This window comes from Cavia porcellus, unplaced genomic scaffold (genome assembly GCF_034190915.1).
Source record: "Cavia porcellus strain 051 isolate PalLab524CR breed Dunkin Hartley unplaced genomic scaffold, mCavPor4.1 scaffold_22, whole genome shotgun sequence".
NCBI classification, from domain to species: Eukaryota; Metazoa; Chordata; class Mammalia; order Rodentia; family Caviidae; genus Cavia; species Cavia porcellus.
In genome coordinates, this window is record NW_026947505.1 from 57,645,974 (window position 1) to 57,653,007 (window position 7,034).

The window sequence follows — 7,034 nt, forward strand, 5'->3', positions numbered from 1 at the left end:
TTTGTTTACGCTTACACAGCTGTTTTCAGGTATGCAGCTTTCTGCTTTCACAGAGCTTCTCATAGAAGCTATTTCACAGAAACAAAGGCGAAATTTACATCATGTTTAGAATATTTCTTAATATTTCAACTGCATTGTAATTAATCTATGTTTTCAAAAGGAATATAGTAGTACTACCTGTATTTTATAATTTCACATATTTAAGCAATTCTGTGAGCTACTTGCTCATGAATTTGTACATTTAAAAGTTAGGGAAAAAAGGCTGAAGCTTCTAAAGCTAGCTTAGAATAATACATGAAATACTTTTCTATAAATGACAATAAGTCAATCAATTCTCCAGTGTCCTAATGGCTATTAGAGCCCTCAAAGCAGGAGTAGTGACCAGGGATGGGAGATATGTGAGATCCATCATGAGGGAGATGGCAACACAGGGCATCAAGGCTGTGTGGCCATGGAGGAGTGACTCCCCGTGAAGAAGAGCATGTGACCTATGACCCTAAATGTGCCTACACTTATTCTGCTCATTTTTAACAAGTAGAAATATAAATAAGCTATTTGAAGAGGTGTTTTTGTCATCAGCAGCTATGAAGGAATGCAGCACCCTCTTGCAAGGTTTAGAAATATTTTATTCATGTGTTTTAACATAAACATATTTACAAAGGCAAGCCCTGACTCCAACCCAGAAGATGTATACAACCTGCAAATGTCATAGATCCTTTTAGAAATGAAATGTTGAAGAAGTATCAGCAACGCTATATGTACAATGATAAATTCTATAAATTTAGCATGGGAATTATGAATGCATAGATACTAAGTTATAGGCACATAGTTAAGGAAGGCATGAGAATTCCTACATGTAAAAAATCAATACTTAAACAAATGACTAGAAAATCATCGATGCCTTTCTGCTAGCTCCTGAAGGGGATTCTAATCTCTTATTAATTTCATTTACTGCCTTTCTATTTAACTTTCTAGAATCAGAGGATAATGAATCTTAGCAACTGTTACAGTCCAAGCTCGTTGTTGCATAGCTGTAGATGCTAAGAAAAAGGATAAATGCCTTGTTTTATGACATTTAATGATTAATTTTGGAGCTAGGATTAGAAGCCAGAAGCAAAAGAGAATTCTCTAAATTCTTTAGTGTATTACACTCAATTTTACCAGGTTAGACCAAGCACTTTTGACAGTTAACATTACATTAAAAATCAATAAAGGATTGATAGCTAAAAACCTTGAAACTCACAATAAGCAGTGAACAGCCCATTGAAAATCACCGGCATTCCTGTATTTCTGCTTCACATATTTGCAACATAAGGAGAGGGTCAATAAAATATTAATGTTGTGAAATATTTGGGATTACAAAAGTAGGTTGAAAAAGCTCTCAGATATGCATGCATATCAGCTCTTTCTTGTTGAGACCAGGATCCATCCCAGACTATCTCCTGCTGGGAGAGGGAGCAGAGAGTCAGTCATAAGAAATCATCTAGCAGCAGGACCCAGCTGGATGTACCACTCTGCTGCTAAATTGAAGACAGAGTCAGAGTCTAGTTCCTACTTTGCTGGCCTCCTGTCTTATTGATCTGTGGAATAGTTAAATAAAAAGTACTTGGAATTTTCCCAAGTGTGGTAGGCCCCTGTGATTTGCTCCTTTGATATCAGAGATTCCATTGTTTCTGTAGCTGCTGCAGCTGGCAGGCATCTGAGTGATGCAATGGGGGTCCAGCGATGACCAGCTGTAGAGCTGTCTTGTAATAGGTGACATCTTTTTCAGATGTGTGAATCTGCCACATGTTAGTACACAACGTGTCCACTGGTGAAATATTTGTTTTCCAAAGCTTTCCTACTCATTAACACTACTGCCACCAGTATCAAACTTCTAAGACATCCTGGCTTGAATTTTCCCATTTTTGTAAAATGTCTCTTAAGTGCTTTGGACAGATATCATCTCTCCTTTATTTGTGATACTCTAAGATTCTGTCTTTATCTCTACTGTGAAATTCATCCTCATGCATTGTACGTGGTCTTCTGTATGTGCCACATGAATAAGGGTTTAGTTCTCTCTCTATCTGGAACTCCAGATTCTAGAAAAACATTTGATTTACAACAGGTTTTAATATAGTTATGCAGATAGAGTGTATACCATGTTGCAAAATCACTATTTATATTGAATTTGCCTTTATGCAGATGATCTTATTCGGTCCAGTTTAGTCTCTTCTTAAAAAAAATAACTTCAAAAGAGAATTGTGTTGAATCAAAATGTAGTTATTCTGTAAGGCCCATAAACACTAATTTGGTGTTTATTATGGTTAGAAAATCTAGGTACTGGGAGTAATGGTATTTAATATAACAACAAACAAAAGTAATCACCATATTCTACTGAAATTTGAGAGAGATATACAGATAAATATATAAATACGTATATTCTGTATCAGACAGTGATAGGTGTTACCCAGGGAAATAAAGAAAAAGCAGCAGCTTACAGGAACAGTGAGGTTAGCTGGCATTTTTATATAAAAGTTCAGAAGAGCTCATTTTTAAAATAGTTAAATCAAGATAAACAACATGGAAGCTAGGTAGATATATAGGGAAAGAACATACTGCAAATTGAAATTAGCGGTTGTAAATGTCTTGTGATTGATATGTTGGAAGAAAAACAGTAACGTTAATCTTCCTAGAACCAACTGATTTTGAAGGATATAATTCAGAAGAGGTCAGAGAATAAGTGACAGAGAAGGTATCACCGTAGATCACGAGCATATGAAGAATTAGTGGAGGGTTTTAATAAAGGAGTAATGAAATTTTGTTGCTATCATAGAAAAGATTTCTTTCTAGCTGCCATCTGAGGAACAACCTAAAGTGGAAGAGCATAAACAAGAGGAGCACACACTGAGTGCATCTGTCTGCCAGGGCACTGTAGACACAGCCAAGCACTGCAGCCTGAATAACTCGAATAGCATTATTCTGGAGGCTAAAAGTCTGAGTTCAAGGTGTTAATAGCACTAGTTTCTACTGAAAATTGGGAGAAACCTGTTCCATGGTGTCCTAGTCTCTGCTGGCTGGCAATATTTGGTATTCTGTGACTTATACAAGTAGATTCTTCACCTTAATCTCTACTTTTGCTTCCCATGAAGCATAATTTCTGTGCTTATCTGTCTATCTAAATTTCCCATGTGTGTGAAGACATCAGTTGCATTAGATTAAGACTAATCAAGTTGATCTCATCTTAATTCAAAAACATTTAAAATTCCATATTTCAAATAGGGTCATGTCAGTGCTATAAACCGGGTTTTAACACGTTGTTTTGGGCTGATACAATTCAATCCACACCAGTCATTTTCAGAAATTGTACACCAGGCATTTTCAGAAATTGTACGATCGAAAGATAATAGTGACTTCACAGCACAAAGAAAGAACAGGTCTGTAAAGTAATTATTTTTAAAATAGAATCAGCACTTTTTTATTAAGTGGGTGTGAAGAATAAACAATAAAGGAAAGTAAAGGAGAATTCAGAATGTTTGTCCTGAATAAATGCTGTGTTCTGAGACTGAAAACACTCCAATGAGAAGTAGATTATAGAGGAAAGTCAAACGTTTTGTTTTTGGAAATGTTAACATGAATATTGAGATCTGATAAGATTTCTAAAAAGGGATTAGAATTTATATACAAGTCTGATGCATAAAAATTTATAGCTCACAAAGTCTTAAATCATCTTAGTCCAACAAATTGCAATTGTAGATGAAACTGGTATTTTTCAAAGTACTTATTTTAAAAATAAAACACAGTGTTCCAAGAACAGTGAAACATGTAGTGACAGAAATACAGAAAAAAGAAAAAGAAAAAAGTCTTAGCTCTTTTGATTTCTAATCGAACACTTTTTCCATTCTATTATTAGACTTTCATAAACATTTTTTAGTTGAACTTGCAGTTAGTAAACAGCAGTTGATAGCATAATGCAACAAAATTGTTAAAATTGTTAAAATTGTTAAAAATTACAAGTCTGTTTCCAACAGTTGGGTGACAAAGATTCTTGCTTAAGGTTCTTGTTCTCTAATTTATTTTCACAAAATTTCTGAATATAAATATCTAAAAATATTGGAAGGTAGAGCTATTTTGGAAATCGAACAGTTTCTTCTTTTCTCTAACACATTTTCAGAGTTCTAATGCTGGACTTGGGGCTGAGACTGTACTACCTTGAAGTAAGAAGAATGAATGCTTGTGAATCAATCAGCTGTTCAACTCCTATCTGCCCACATATTACCCAGCAGCTGACTCAGTCTCTAGAGTCCAAGAGATTGTGTTGTTCACTTGAGGATTTGGTTGAGATCAGTTGTCTATGCCTGGCACTAAATTTGCATTTCAAGAGATTCTAAAGGATATGATCAGTGTGCCGATATTCTGCTAGTTTTGAGCAAGGTTTAATTTATTTCATGTTAACATAAAAGTCCCTGAACTTTCCTCTTGATTATTTCCATTTTGTAAAGAATATTTGTTGAAAAAGCTACAAAGTGATGTACAGCAATGTTATTTATAGTATACTCATAAATTTAACATATTTATACAGAACATATGATTTAAAAATATGGAGTATTCCTTGATAAATTTAAAACTATTTTAACTGCTGTAATTTGGTATTTTATCATAATTATGATGACACTTTTTAACCATCATTGCAGTAGATTTTTAGTCACAGATGTAAAAAATATAGTTACTTTAAAGGATATATAAATGTTCCATCCTCTAGGAGTTTATGCAGCTGAGGTTATTGTAATTATGGACCCAATAGAAGTTGACTGGAGTTAGTGGTGGTTTCATTATTTTTCCATAGGTAGAAGCTACTATGAAGCCAAGGCAAATTTTAGAAGGATAGTACAAAATGGATTTGCCATCTCTGACATATATATTTTCATAGCCACCTAATGTTCAGAGTCAAACTTCATTCAAAAGCAGCCACTAAATTTATTAAATGTTATCCCCTATACATCCTTGAAGTAAAAAATTCCACCCACAACCAGAGGAGATAAAGAAGAATCAATTGCTCATTCAACAACACATATACTAAAACTGGAACGATACACAGAAGATTAGCATGGCCCCTGCACAAGAGTCAAAAGTAACCCTTTTGTCAAATTATTTGACTCATTTTTGTAAATCTCATTATTTGTATTTTGATATCAATTTTGTGCATAAAAACATAAAATATGTACCATGTACAAATTATAAATATTGATGGTTATTTATATTAAATTCTGTTTTTTAAAAAAGTTGACTTTAGATTAAAATGCAACAAAATCAATTTCATGAGAAGGCAACATGGCTACTTGCCTGTGAATATATTATTTTCTAGGCATGTATTGGAAAAAAACATGTTAAAACAGATAAAACTAAATGTCATCTCTTATGTAACCATACTATAGCTAAAATGAAACAAATCAGATAAATACAACTGCAATTTTTATGCTGCACTGATAAATTTTATCAGCCAAAAATGAAATCCATGTTTGTTGTGCTTAAGGAATAATAGGTAGTGCTGTAGATTGCAGTACCCTGGAGAGTCTTGGGGCAGATGCAGTAATTTAAGTCATCTTGGACACTCACTAAAGCAGCCAAGTATGAGGGCAAGTGAATAGAAATTCCAGGCAAAATAGTTTTGAACCACTTTACTTTCCAATGGTTTTAAAAAACAGAAGTGATTTTGTTCTCTCCCAGGTGACTTGGTTCTGACCTCAGTAGAAAGCAGGAGTGGAATTCTCAAATTCATTTCAGTCTGGCCTTTCACTTGGTGATTTACAAATAAAAGCAGAAGCTAATGTGGCGTGGAGATAAATATATGCATCCTCCGCTGTAGTGCCCAGTAGAGGGCAGTGAAAAGGCAGGACTGTAATATGAGATCAAGCTCCTTGCTTCAGAGTGAATCTAAAAAAAAAAAAAAAAAAAACACCACCAAAAAACATAAAAACAAAACTGAAAGTTTGTTTCTCACGGAAATCTATCTACACTTTTTGATATTTATTCTTCAAATGCAATGTGAAATTGGCATTATTGTTATTTTCAAATTTTGATTCTTTAGACTATGACTGCTGCCACAATGCATTCTCTTAGTAATTAAAAGGAATCAGATACCTAAAAGATGATTGCTATATTTAGCTTACATTGGTTATCATTGATAGCAAAGTAATTGCTAGATTTTGCAGGCTTTTTATATTATCTTTTGTATTGGAACGTTAAAACTGCAACTCCAAATTTTGTCTTTTTTTTTTTAAAATGATAATATTTATTGAATATCATTAAGTTCAAAACATTACTCATGTATCCCTTTTTAAATGCACTAAATGTTAATCTTTCAACACAAGTTGACTTCTATATTATAAATAAATGTATAACAGACACTGATAATTCTTTACAATAATTTTTCCTTTTTGTTCTATAAATTTTAAAATTTATGAAAACATTAAAATATAGTTAATCAATATCCTAAATGTAATTAAATTTCAAAATACTGCAAAGAAATTTAAAAGGTTGGCCATAATAGTGAAAGGACACTTTAAATAAATTATAGATACAGAAAATTAAAAAGCATATATTATTATATGATAATTCATGCTGTGCTATATCTTTCCTGATATAAGCTTAACGGCTAATGGCAGTCTGCTTGGACACATGCTGGCCTTTCCTTTCCAATCACTAAGACTATCATGCACATCGCCCCATATGGTTTGTGCAGCCCTTCAGAGTGAAGCAAATACCGTTAATGACAAAAAAAGTATATGCGAATGATATAACTTGCAAGAAATTCTGAATATTAACATTTCTTCAGTTTTGCATTAAAGACCAGTCAGGGTTCAGTGGACATTTCCAACTTGTTCTAATTTTGTAGAATTCTCAGCACTTGCCATCTTTGGAAAGGTAGAAAAAAAAAAAAAAGTCCAGTGAGGCTTTTGAGTTCTGTATACCTCTCTGTTGAAGAAAGGCTCAGTCTCCATTGTTTATTTTAATGTCATCTAACTCCATGTGTATATGGACTGTACATAAGAATA

General features: G+C 33.4%; 1 non-coding gene across 1 annotated transcript; it reads left to right on the top strand.

The window, feature by feature from the left end:
• The first annotated feature begins 5,032 nt into the window (after window positions 1-5,032).
• On the top strand, window positions 5,033-5,144 carry LOC111756055 (U6 spliceosomal RNA). Its single transcript, XR_002790557.1, has one exon. It is a non-coding gene; the product is annotated as a U6 spliceosomal RNA (small nuclear RNA).
• Window positions 5,145-7,034: the final 1,890 nt, after the last annotated feature.